The sequence below is a fragment of the Pteropus medius genome, unplaced genomic scaffold (genome assembly GCF_902729225.1).
Source record: "Pteropus medius unplaced genomic scaffold, Ma_sr-lr_union100, whole genome shotgun sequence".
NCBI lineage: Eukaryota > Metazoa > Chordata > Mammalia > Chiroptera > Pteropodidae > Pteropus > Pteropus medius.
The window spans coordinates 933869-947536 of NW_024347791.1; positions in this window are offsets into that span (position 1 = coordinate 933869).

Sequence of the window (13668 nt, forward strand, 5' to 3'; positions counted from 1 at the left end):
AGGGAGGCAGTTATTTGCACAGCTGGAAAAATGGGGAAACCGAGGCACAGGGCATTCCAGCGCTTGCTGCAGTGGCACAGCGGTGGGATTGGACCGCAGTCAGTCTGAACTCTTTCCTGGGGTCAGGCTCCGTGCCAGGGAGAGTTGGGAAGAGTCTCAGAGGCACAGCAGAGCATGGGCGAGGGGTAGGGGAGGCTGACCCTGAGAGGCAGGAACCGGTGGGTAGGGGGCACAGTCAAGGGCTGGGAGAGAACCAGGCCAGATCTTGTAGGCTTAACCTTGGGCCAGGTGTCCAGCCTCACTGAAGCAGGGATGGGGAGCCAGCCGGCAGGGTAATCAGGTGTGTATTTGGAAGCTCTTGCATGAGCACAGAACAGACTGGAAGGACAGGGACGAAGGCAGGGTCTACTAAAGGCCGTAGTAATAACCGGCATTTATTGAACATCTAACGCATACCTGTCTCTACAGCCTCTTAACGTGCATCATTACATTTAATCCTCGTGAGAGCCTCGTAGGGACTGACTGCCCTCATGTCCCTTTGCGGGAGAAGTGGAGTGACTTGCTCAAAGCCGCCCACTGAGGCAGGATGTCCATACTTCCTGGTTTGTCCAGGACAGTCCCAGATAAGGCCTGCTGTCCCAGTGTAATTATTAATAGCACTTCCTTTCACTCTCAAAGGTGACCTGGTTAGACAAATGACTCTAGGTTGCCCTAGTCAAAAGGGTCCACAGAGCAGCTTGGAAAGGAGCAGTTTGGTGCAGTGTCAGAGGCCCTGAACCCAAATCCTGGCCATCAGCTTCCCAGCCATTGTGTGACTTGAGGGAAAGGCACTTGGCCTCTCTGAGCTGCAAGTTTCTTGTCTATCAACGGGTATAACTCCGGTGTAGATATTGGTACTTACGGGTATTTACTACTTGTTGTGAGTCCCAGAGAGTGGCTAAGAAAGTGGTCTAAATGAAAATGGTTACAACCTGTCACACACTTGTTCCATCCTCTGGCTCCAGGCCAGGGGTGGGCAGGGGACCTTGCTACTATGTGCCAGTCACTTTGTTTCTGGTAGCTCACTGCGAGGCAACCTGTGAGTCAGGAATCCTTTGTCTCATTTTACAGATGGGTAAACTGAGGCTGGAAGGGGCTCTCTCCCCTCGTTCAAAGCTTTTCTCCAGCTGGAAGTTCCTCTCTGTGTAGGCTGCATTCTTGTTCTGGGCTCCATCCTGATTTAAGAATCCAACTCGGTTTTTCCCTCTGGAAAATGGGAGAGAGGGACGGGTCTAGGGAATCCCTGCGAAGGATGCAAGGATGGGCAGTACCCATTTCCCATGGTTTCCTCCTCCCCCAGTTGTCTGTGGTCCCCTTCCTTCCCCTGTCAAGGGGCTGTGCACAGGAGCGCAGGGGTTAACCCTGGCAAAGCTGTAATCACCGTGCAGAATGCAGAACAAATGCCTGCCAGCTGGGGACTGGGGGCTGAGAGGTGGGACAGGCTGCCTGGAGCTCGGAAATCCCCATCTCTCCCCTGTCCTGGAGGAACCAGGCCCCTTGGGCCACATCACAGAGCTCAACTGCCCCCTCAACTCACCCCTGCAGATTGGGTGGGCTGAAGCATGGGGCTTACGGGAAGGAGTCAGTTCTGGGCAGGGAATCCTTGGTGGAGCTAGGGCAGAGGGGGCAGGGCACAACTAGAGAGGGGCGCTTCCCTCTTAGGGACCCAGGAATGCCACTGGCTGCCCACCAGGCTCCAGTGAGGTTTGGAGTGGGAGCCTCGAGCCGAGAGAGTTGGTTTGGCCACATCTACCAGCCCCCAGCCCAGCCCCTCCCTAGGGAGCATGCGCACGTTCCATCCCAAAGTCTGACTGGGCTTTTGGTCAGTTTATGCATCTGCTCATTTTTAATTTTAATTTTTCAATTAGAATTGAAATTCAATATTATTTTATATTAGTTTAAGGTGTACAGCATAGTGGTTAGACATTTATATAATTTATAAAGTGATCCCCTTGATTAGTCTAGTACTCACTCACCTGGCACTATACATAATTATTACAATGTTATTAACTGTATTCCCTATGCTGTAATTTACATCCCTGTGACTATTCTGTAACTACCAATTTGCATTTCTTAATCCCCTCACCTTTTTCACCCAGTCCCCAAACCACCCCTCCCATCTGGCAATCACCAATTTTCTCTCTGAATTTATGAGTCTGTTTTGTTTTGTTTGTTCATTTATTTTGTTCTTTAAATTAAGTGAAATCATATGGTATTTGCCTTTGTCTGACTTATTTCACTTAGCTAATACCCTCTAGGCCCATCCATGTTGTTGTAAGTGGTAAGATTTCATTTTTTATGGCTGAGTAATATTCCATTGTATATATGTACCACAACTTCTTTATCCAATCCTCAATTGATGGGCACTTGGGTTGCTTCCATATCTTGGCTATTATAAATAGCACTGCAGTGAACATAACGTTATACATCTGCTCATTGGCCCATCGATGGGTCTGCCCAGTCCTCTCTCTCTTGAATGTCCATCCACTCCCAGATGTAATTGTCAATCCATCCATCTACCCACTGCCCATACACCTGTCTATACTCTTTACGCATTCCTCCATCAATTTACCCACCTCCTTACCCATCCATCTACTGACCTACCTCCCACCCATCTAATCACCTAACCACTTACCCACCCCTCAGGTGACCCACTGCCTACAACCCTGTCCATTCATCCATCTACCCCCCACCCATCCATCCATCACACCCATGCATCCCTCCACCTCCATCCATTTATCTACCTATATATCCACCCACCTACTCCATCCAGCATCCCTTGACCTAATGCCCACCCCTGTACTTGCCTACCCACCCACTTGACCCTCCATGATTCACCCACTCAATTCCTTGTCCATCCTGTGATGCGCGTACATCGACTCACACCTGGCCTCTGCTGACCAGCATGGGTCATTGAGCATATCCTCATCTTTCTCACATGCAGAAACCTTGCTTACTTTCATCAGTGGTTCACCCTTGGGCAAAACATCCTTGAAGGTTGCTTTAGAATGTCACCTCCCCCTGGAGGTCCTCCTTCAGAGTGAGCCTCTCCCCTGTACCTAGTCCATCCTCCATATTGGCATCTGTTGCCATGTGAGATCTTGAACAAGACAGTGGTGTCTGTGCTCCTGGCATGTTTGGAGAAACGGTCATGGCCAGCATAGGAAGGGGGGTCCTTAACCCCTAACTGGACTACAATCAACATTAGGGCAGGTGTCCTCCTCCTGGGACCACTCCAGGGACATTTTCCATGGGCTGGGCTCCTGGCAGGGGCTCAGACATGCCTGGGCATTGCAGGGGGAGGGGGCAGTGTTGGATTCTCCAAGAGGTTTGTGCTAGAGGAGACTGGCAGTGGGCCAAGGGGGCTACATCCATGCTCCCACCTCTATGACCCAGCATACATTTTCAATCAGACAAACCAGAATTCAAAGCCTGCCTATGCCTCTCACTAGCAGAGTGAACTTGGACAAGCCACTTCCTTGCCTGGGGCCTCATTTGCATCATCTGTGATGAGCCATGAAGTTCACTGCCTGACCTATGGTCGGTGGTCAAGGAAGAGTAGCTATTGTTATCATTTTCCTTTTCCCAGGAGGTGATTTCATCTAACACACGTTAAGTAAGTGCCTGCTATGGGCCAGGGCTCAGCTGGGTAACTTGTGAGGAAGCAGTGATGAGTAAGAAAAGCAGCGCCTGCTCTCTAGAGTCATAGTCTGGAGGGGAAGACAGAGGCCAGGATATCGGTGGGGATGAAGGACCAAAACAATGGTAGAAGGGGCCAGGGAGGCAGAGGACTGACTGAGGAGGTCCAGGAAGGCTTCCTGGAGGAGGGGGCATTTGAGGTGGGCCTTGTGTTTTGGGATAAGATTGCCCATTGGTAGAGCTGGGGAGAGAGCAGCCCTAAGGAGGGTAGAAGGTGAGCTGGGAATGTTCTACCGTGGAGGAGGGGAGAGAGGCCTTGAACACAGTGCTGAGGGAGGAGGGGTGTGGGAGGGCCCTCTGTGGCATGGGCTAGGCCGGGCCACTGTCCTGCCCCCAGTGAGAGCTGCCCTTAGGGGTCACAGACCCTGGGGTGCCTTGGAATCCTTGTTGGGGGTTTCCTCATTAAAGGAAGCCAGGCAGCAACCTCGCCCAGCATTTTTTCCCCCTGGCTGACTTTGAGAACAGAAATGTGCTCTGAGGGAGCCGGGGACGGAGACCCTCCTGGAAGGAACCTCAACCTTCTGGTTCCCTCCTCCTGCCCCAGAGTCCCTAGAGTCAATACTTGGTGGGGAGTTTCAGGGCCTCAGAGGGCGTCCGGGGACACCGAGGCCCAGAGAGGGTAGGGCTTGCCAGGGCTGCACAGCAAGTCTGCAGTGGAGCTGGGAGTCCTCATGGCTGTCTTGAGTGTGTGCGATCACCTGCTGAGTGCCTACGGTGTGCCAGCTTCCAGCCTAGCAGGATATAACAGACAGGCTCACAGACAGTTAAGGCTCAGACAGAGCACAGACTTGGCAGGGCTTCCAGGAAGGCTGCCTGAAGGAGGTGGGACAAAGCTTTACACAGACTGTGCAAATCAGAAGGCATGAGAGCCAGGCGGGGTACACCAAGTGTGTGTGTCTGGCAGGAGTGTGTGCACATGAGGAACCATCAGCCAGAGTGATGACTGAGATGCTGGGAGTCAGGGCCCTGCCCGGGGCTGGCGGGTGGCCTGGGGGCCGGGTGATGGCAGATTAGTCCCTGGCTGTACCGATGGCTGTTTCTAGTGGTGCTGCCTGGGTGTGAGTGGGTTCTTGGGAGCAGCAGGGTCAGTATGGGAGTTAATCCCATGGGTATTTTGGAGGGCGTGGCCTCGAGGCCCACAGGGAGAGCCTGGCTCTGGAGGGAGGCAGCTGTCAGGGCCGGAAACGCCTCTGGAATTCCAGCTCTGGGAAAAGGGCTGGCTGTGTGGAAGCGTTTTCTCAGCTGGAGCCTTCCAGGCCGACTCAGCTTTCGTTCCCCCACTGCTCCACAGGGAAATGGGGGCGGGGCAGGGCCCCCACCCCGCCAGGCTCCCTTTCTCCTGGAGAACAGGACAAGAAGTTGGCCAGGAGCTGAGGAAGGATGTGGGGTCAGTTCCTCAGGCTCCACCCTTGAGGAGGACAGTCAGATGGATGGATGGAGGGGGAAGTCGGGGTCTGAGGCTCCTGTAGCTGCAGGGGGTGGGGACGGACAGCAGAAGAGTCAGGGCCAGGTAACCCTGCCATCCCATGGGTGATGGGGCTGAGTTCTCCAGAGCTGGGGGGCCTGGCACCCAGGAGCCTAGAGGTGAGGGCAGTGGGGAGGGTCCTCCAGATCTTTGCTCTCAGCGTGAGGGGGGTGGGGCTGTGAGGGGAGGGGCAAGGAAGGGGCAGGAAAAGTGTTTGAGGAGCAGAAACAATGGTCTATTCTCTGCTGTCCAGCCTGGGTTGACAGATAGGCCAGTGGGCTGGGGGCCAGCCCTGCCTTGCCCTGACCATCTCCAGCATCACCTCCTCCTGCCAACCCAGCCCATAGGGTTTCACGTGGCTCTGCCTGGGTAGGGTGGGGGCTCCCTACTCACCTCCATGACCACGGGCTCATTCCTGGAAACTTGGGTCTGTCTGTTTTCTTCTCACAAAAGCTGGTCCACTTGGGTTGATGAAAGTTTTCACGTACATGATCTCTTTGTGGACACAGAAACAGAAGACGGAAAGCAGCTTGCTCGTGGCACCTGCCTGTTTCCCATAGAGCTGGAAATCCACCAGGCACTCCTGGCCTAGTCCCGGCTTCATCCACTGATCCTTCACCTCCACCACTTCTTAGCTCCTGGTTTGCTCCTCCCTTTCTCAGACTGATGATGAGAGGAAGCTTATCAGAAGTGAGGGGAGCTAATGCTTAATTAATATTCAGCATCTCTTAAGTGCCAGACAAGTGCTCGAGCTCTGGGCTGGGTGCTTTACTTGCATTTGCTCTAATCCTCACAACACCAGATGAGGAAACTGAGGCCGAGGAGGTAAAGTTATCTCCTCAACCTCTCACAGTTTGGAGGTGGTTCCTCTGGACTCTAGCCCAGTCTGTGGCATCCACAGGGTCCTGCTGCTTTGAGCGCAAAGGCTTGGAGACCACTACGGGGCCATGATCTCAGTCTCAGGATGTGGGAACGACCTCGTGTGTGCACACACATCCTCCTGGGGCCAGAATTGCTCAGAAGCATCCCTAACTGATGAGTGTTGCCTCTGCTTACACCTCTTCGGTGATGAGGAACTCACCCCAAGAGGACAGCCCTGTTAGTCAAGAATTTCGCCCTGAAGTGGAGCAGAAATCAACTCCTCATAACCTCTGCCCACTGCTCCTCTTTCCTCTTGCCAGGGCTGCACACAGATGCCCCTGGCTGTCCCCTCTTTCCAAGTGTCTCCCCAGGAGTCAGAAGACCTAGCTCCCACTAGTCTCAGCTGTGGATCGTGGGCAAGTTCCTTAGCCTCCCTCTGCCTCAGTTTTCTCGTCTGTAAAATGGGAAGGAAATGCCTGTGATCAAAGAACGGCTTGGGAAGGAGCTCCACAAACCCAGGCTGGGGGGGCATCATAGCTGCTACAGATAGTCAGGCTCCTTGTACATTTCTGAGTTGTTTCACGAATTTAACTGTAGCATCGCAGCAAGCTCTAAGTACCAACTCGGCCCCTGGCAACAGGGCACAGCTCTTGCCTTTGGACTCAGGAATTTGTGCCCCAGCTCCAGAGGAGGGAAGAGATACAATGGCTCGTATCGTTTTATGTGTAACCTTTACCGATTTGTAAAGACTTCAACCACACCCTCATGGGTCAGGAGAGGATCTCACAGGTGCGGAAACCGGCCTAGAGAGGTGAAGTGACCTATATGAGGTCTCACAGCGTCTTTCCACAGGGTGATTGGTCAACTGATGCTCTCTAGAGCACCCCCCTGTCACACCTGCAGGGGTTAACTGGGTCAGCTGGTGCCCAGACAAGCAAGGGGGAGGGGCTCATGGAGAGTGAGCGGTGGGGAGTGGGCAGGCTCCTCTAGATCTCTGATTCTACCCCGGTGGGCAGCTTGCGCCCCTGCCAGCCTCTTGTTGACTCAGCCGGCTTCTCTTCTGCCAAGGCCTGCTGGCCAGAGCTCCCATGGGGAGGGTCAGGCCACATTCTTCTCTGGCTAAAGCCTAGCGGGTGGCTGGTACCTCCTGGCAGAGTCTGTGCTGGTTTATGGGTGCTGGGACAGATGCTAGGGTGAGGCAGGGAAATGTTTTTTTTGGGGGATCAAGGCTAGGGAACCAAGAGGCCACTGCAGGGAAAATGGATTAGTCTGGGAACCGGGCTGCTTGGGCACGTGGCTCAGCTTTCCCATTAAGGAGCTAGGTGATCTCAGCCAGCTGCCACCACATCCCGTGCCCATCCAACCCCCACCTCAGTCTCCTGGTCCATCAAATGGATACAGTGATAATAAGCCCAGCCCACCCCACCTCAGAGCTGTTGCTGGGAGGATCAAAGGAGAAAACGAGTCGGGCCAGAGTGAACAACCTTTGTAGTTCAAGGGCCCACACGCACCCACGGGGTTGGCCAGCCAGTCTGGCATTCTCCAGCTGGGGTAAGTGTTGAGGAAAAAGGATGCAGAGGCTACGCTCGGCTGGGGCATGAGTCTGCTCGACATCTCTGCCTCCTCTCCAGGTCTGGCACAGCGACACTAACAATAATACCACCTTCCAGGTGCAGGTCCTTGCGAGGACACAAAGTCCTTCCATACCCCTTAGCTCAGGTCACCCTGCCACCTCCTGCCTTGAGGCCTTTACACCCCTGTTCCTTCCGCCCAGTGCATTTTCGCCCCAGATGAGTGAAAGGCCGTCTTCTTCTCAGCTCAAGTGTCGCCTGCTCAGAAGCCTCCAGACCAGTCACCTAAATGAACTGTCCCCTACCCTTGGCCCCAGAGCACTCTTCTTTCGAGGCCTACTGCCACGCCTATTGTTTACATAGGTCTTTAAGCGCCACGAGGGAGGAATTGGACTGCCTTCTTCATTGCTGTCTGGAGATGGACTCCAGCCTTCCTCGGTAGCTATTATTACCCCATCTTACAGGGAGGAGCCACCCCATCTTACAGGGAGGAGCCTGAGATTCACAGGGACCAAATGACCTGCCCTAGGCCACATGACCAGGGAGGAATGGCGTCCGTTGGAGGCTCTTTCCAGAACTGCCCCACAGCTTCACTGTCTGCACCCTCTGCAGGGCCCACCTGTCCCCCTCACAAGGTCAGGCCCGTGCCTCCTTCCTTACGCATACTACGTGCTGTGCACATATCTGCTTGGTGGAATGTGGGGAGACGAAGATTTGATTTATAGGAGAATAAGCTCCTGGATTTAACAAAATTGGGTTGCTACCTTAGCAGGCCTCTGGGCTAACACCTCGTGCCAGTGTGGGGGGCATCCCAGGGGCCCCCTCTCCCTGCTCAGGCGGGCTGGCCGGCCCAGTAGCCCTCCCAGAATTGCATCGGCAGCTGCCGGGTGGCCGGATGCCCCACCCCCCGGGGGCCTCTGGGCCTCAAGCCCAGGCCGAAGGCGGATCTGTGGCTGGCACTGCTCCTTCGGTTTGGGGTGGGAACACCACAGGGATTTTAAAAATAAAGGGCCTTGAGACAGTGGCCTGGCCCAGCCTGCCATGGGGCGGGGTGGGGGCCAGACAGGGACAATAGGATGTTGAGGTTTGGGGGCTGTCCACCCACAGGGAGCAGCCAGACCGGGGGAGCCCCATTCTCCCCGCCCCCCCCAACAGTGTTGCTCTCCCAAGAACACTCCCTCTCCACTTATCCTAAACAATAGGTCTCGGGTATTTACTGAGCACCTACTATGTGCTAGGCCTTAGTGACTGCAGGATGGGAACCTCCAGCCTCTCCTCCCCACAGCTGTGCTGCTCTCCCCAGAGCAGCAGCCCCTCTTCTCCTTACCCAACCTCGGACCAGATTATTTATCGAGTGCCTACTACGCTCCAGGCTTGCTCTGGCCTTTCTCCTCTCTGCCTCTCTACTCTTTTCTCCTCTGCGCTCACACTCCCTCAGGCCTCTCCCCATCTCAGGTCGTTCCTGTCTTTCTCTCTCCTCTGGCCCAGCCAACAGGAAGCAGCCGGAGAGGTCAAGGGCCGCTGGGCCTCCAGAGCCAGCATCTGCACACACAGGGGCCTGTCTGGGGTGAGGGGCGGGTGGACTCCTGTTTATGAGAATCAAGGACCCCCAGGGCGGTGCCTCCCAGCAGCCCCTTTAGTCTAGACCTCAGTCACTCCTAGAGAGGCCCCCACATATCCCTATAGGCCGCAAGCAGCTAGCTCAGACCCAGGCCACCACCCTCCCCCTACCAAGGGGAGGGCGAGAAGGGAGGAGGAGAGGAGGAGTCTTTAGAAAGGCCAGGAATGTGGGAGTCGAATGTCCGCAGGAAGCATCCATGGCTCCAGGGCCCAGCCCCCAAAAGTCTGGGAGCCCTGCCCTGCTTTGATGGGGGAGGGGCTGAGGGCGCTGAGAAGGAGGAGGCCAGACCCCATCCTGCCCCACTGGGGCCACAGGGCTCCAGCTCTGGCTTGACCAGGCTCTGGCAGCCTCAGTCTCTCATCTCTGGGGAGGAGGGTAGGCCAGCAACTAACTCTGTCAGCCTTGTTTCTGTACTGTTTGGCTTAGGCCTCCATGCCTCACTCAGACCAAGATGTCACTTCACACTTCAAAAAATCCCTTCATGTTCAAAGCCCCAGCTCCAAGGGTGGTGGTGGGGGAGCAGCCAGAGGGGTGGGGCTGGCCAAAGGTGCCCAAACAGCCATGTCCTCCTCCCCCTCCAGGCAGCCCTGGCCAATCTGGTGATTGGGTTGCCCAACAGGTATTGACCAAGGGCCTGAGGGTCAAGGCCGGCTGAAAGAGGCCAGGAAGAGGGAGACCCTCCCTGTCTCTCTTCTCTTACTGAACCCAGAAGGTGAGTGACAACTGTCTTCTGCCTCTCTTCCATACCCCACACCCCTCAGCTCAGAGTACCTGCAGACAAGCCCTTAGGCTGGGGCTTAAGTGCTGGGGTCGTTAGTGCTGGGGTCAGTCATCCCCCAGCGGGCAGTGGTGGTGAGGAACCAGCTAACACAGATGAGGCAGTCAGGGGGTGCTTCTTGGAGGAGGTCCACCTTCTCAACATGGAAGCCTAAAATTAGTAAAGACGTGTGGGCTCCAGGAAACAGCCTGGTCGGAGGCACAGCTTTTCCAGAGAAATGCTGGAGACATGATGGGGCTGGAGAAAGGCTCAGGCAAGGGAGTGCTAGGAGATTTGTGGGCGTGGAGGATGGGGTGGGGGTGGGATGAAATCATTCACAGCCTGTGGGGCTCCGGAGCGCCCTCTTTTGCCCAGGGCCAGGAGGTGGAGGGGACTCAGGTAAAGAAACTGCTGCGATTCGATGTGGCTGTGTGGACACGGTGAGGGGAAGGGCCTGGAGACCGACCGGGATCCTGGCCTGTAGCTCTGTGAAGCTGCCTCAGGCTTTCTAGCTCCTGAGAGGCCTGCTCCAGGCTGGGGCACCTAAGCACCTCCCCCAAGACTCTGGGGCTGCTTGCACAGGCTACACCATGGTGGTGAATAGAGTCCTTCCTGGCTCTGTCAAGTTCCAGCTTTGTGACCTTGGACAAGTTATTAACTTCCCTAGACTGTTTCCACCTATAAAATGGGCTAAAGACAGGAGCTGCCTCAGCGGGCTGTTGGTGGATGGCATTCGTTTAGCAAACACCAAACCCTAGTCAGTGCTTATTCCAGTTAACAAGTAATATTACTAATTGGGAAAAAGAAAAAGCTGGTTTTCCCCCAAGGACATGCTGACAGGTGGGTGAGGTGTGTCACCAGAAGAGGTTTCAAAAAAGATTTCATGCTCAGCCCCTGGGATTCCCAGACTTACCTAATTCAGTGGACCCTCTGGACTCTAAGTTAAAAATATCAGCTTCCTACCCCTACACTCTGTTCTGGCAGGTCCGGGTGGGACAGGCCTGGGACTTATAAGGAAGCCCCAGGACTGAGCCTTCTAGAGACAGGTGTGGGGAACATTCCTCTCTGATGAGAACAGGGATTCGCTCCAAATGCTTCCTTCTCAGAAACCAATTGCTTCAAAATACCCTTTTAAAAAGCTGCTCTTTATTGGGCATGCACCACCTGCTCTAAGCCCTTCTGTGTTAACTCCTAGGATACTTAACGACAATCTTAAGATGTGTAGGTACTTAGAGTCTCTCCCATCTTACTGATGGGGTAACTGAAGCCTACAGAAGCTAAGAAACTTGCCTGAGATTGCAAGAACCCTGTGATTTGTCAGGAGTCAGCCTGAGATTTGAACCTGACTGTACCCTAAACCATTGGGTTATAATTTCTCCACCTGCCTTGAGCCCCTCGGACTGCCTCCAGGCGGCTTGGTGTCACTCCTTTGTCCTCTAAGGTTGTGACCCTTGAATCAAGAAATGGCCCATAGCTAATTCTGCTTGAAATGCCCCTGGGAGGCAGAAAACTAAGATTCAGCTTCCTGTGTCCTGCTTACTTCCTGCGGGTGGTCTCAGGTAGTTCCTGCTCCCCGAGCTGGTTTCCCGGCCTCTGAAAACGGGATGCAGCACTTCCCTGGGGTCACCAATGAGTCGTTGAGACCAGGGTTTGGGAACTGTTCGGGCTGTGGGTTCTCTGGGACCTGGGAGTGGCAGGCGCTGGAGAAAGGGGAAGGGGGGGCATTCTAGGGGCTCCTCAACACCACCTGCACCAAAAACTAGTATCACAGAGGCTGGGGAGGTCACACGGTGATGACAAAGTTGAGGGTGGCAGGAGTAGGGGGAGGCTGACGAGTAGCTGGCTTCTCCCTCCTGCCTGACACCCTAACACGTCCTGGCTGGTGGCTGCTAGTGATTCACCAGCTTTAAGCCCTAGTTTCAGCTGCAATCAGGAAACGGGCCACTAGAGTGCCTGGGGCATTTTCCAGAAAGCCCGGTGCCCTCCCAGAAACCTGGGGAAGAGGCTCGGAAGGGGGGAGAGTGGAAGGGAGGAGGCAAAGAGTCTGGCTCCAGAAAATTTGCATAATTAATCTTTTCTTTGAGGAGGATGAGAAATCCCCAGGACCCAATGGCCCTGGAAACCATTCACTCATTCACTCATTCGTTCCAGTTTATCCAACCCCTTACATTGTGCCTGTTACCACGTAAAGTGGGGTTTTCCAGGGGCTTCCTTGATAGGGAGAAAATCAGGTAATCGTGTTTACAAAATTCAGAATCCACAGAAGAGAGAACAATTAATTTGGGGTCGGGTGGTTGTGGCATGGATAAGGGAGGTTTCAACAGCTCAGTGCCACAGTTCTGAGGCCCCTACCCGGAGGAAAGACAATGCCGATTTGGTTCAGATCCTTCCGCCACTTCTGAACAGTTAGTTCTTCTGCCATCTGGGCCTGAGTTTGTCCACCTGTGAACTGTACACAGTAGTGGCGCCTTTCTCCCGGGATTCTTAAGAGTTCCAGCTCCTGGTGCCTCCACGTGTGCCTTGGTTGTGGCTGCGTCACTCCAATCAATCTCTGCCTCTGGTTCCACATGGCCCTCTTTGTGTTAGTGATAACGACACTTGTCATTGGATTTAGGACCCACTGGGGGATAATCCAGGATGGGTTACCTGGAGATCCTTATCTTAATTACATCTGTAAAGACTTTTCTAAATAAGGTCACATTTACAGGTTCTGGGTGAACCCACCTTTTTGGGGCCACCATTCAACACACTGCAAGATCCTAAATTCTAATCCCAAAGTGCAATCCCAGATGAAGAGCATTTCTCCTCTTCCCTCTTTCTGGGCCTCCCAGCCCCTCCAGTCCTGCCTACTTGGGCGGGGACTCCTTCCAGGTTTACCTTCCACCCACAGGGGCCGAAGTGTGTGTACGTGTGTGCAGATGTAGCTCCGTCCTTGCTCGCCGCCTTCTCTCAGGGAGCCAATGCCCTCGGAGGCTGGGACCGCGCGGGACCTTTGGGGAACGGGCGCCACCGTGCGTCCCTCTCAGAGAAGTGCGGACAGAAGCTTCAGCTTGGTTTCTGCCCTGCTGACTGCAGGTCCCGGCCACTTACAGAGCTCCTGCTGTCCGCCAGCCACTCCACACCCATCGGTCTGTTCCTCACGGCCTCAGCATGAAGTGGGGGCTATTACCCTCATTTTTCCAGACGAGGAGACTCCACTCAGAGAGACTGAGATATGCCAAGGTCCCACAACCTTCCACTCCTGTCTGACTCCAAAGTCTCCAGCAAAACCCAAAGAGGTGCGTGGCAATGGGGTGGAGCCTGTAGACATCGACACGCCCCGCGACTTCTCAAGATCTCCGTTTCCCCATCGGTAAGGGATGGGGTGCACGTGAGTCCCCCCGCCCCCCAAGGAGGCCCCTTCCAGTTCTCAGACCCCAAGAGAAACCGGAAGAACTCAGAACTCAGCCTTTTGCTGAGGTACTCCGTGGACCTCGCTGCTTTGGAGTACTTTCAAACGTTAGTCTTTTTTCAGTTTATTTTTTTTCTTTTTTTTTAGATGTTCATCGTTTTTCTATAAATGTTTTCATATGTGCAAACTATTTGGTAATTAAAAAAATACATATATATGTATACTTACTGGGCCTCCAGTTATACAGGTCTCCAGTTCCCCACT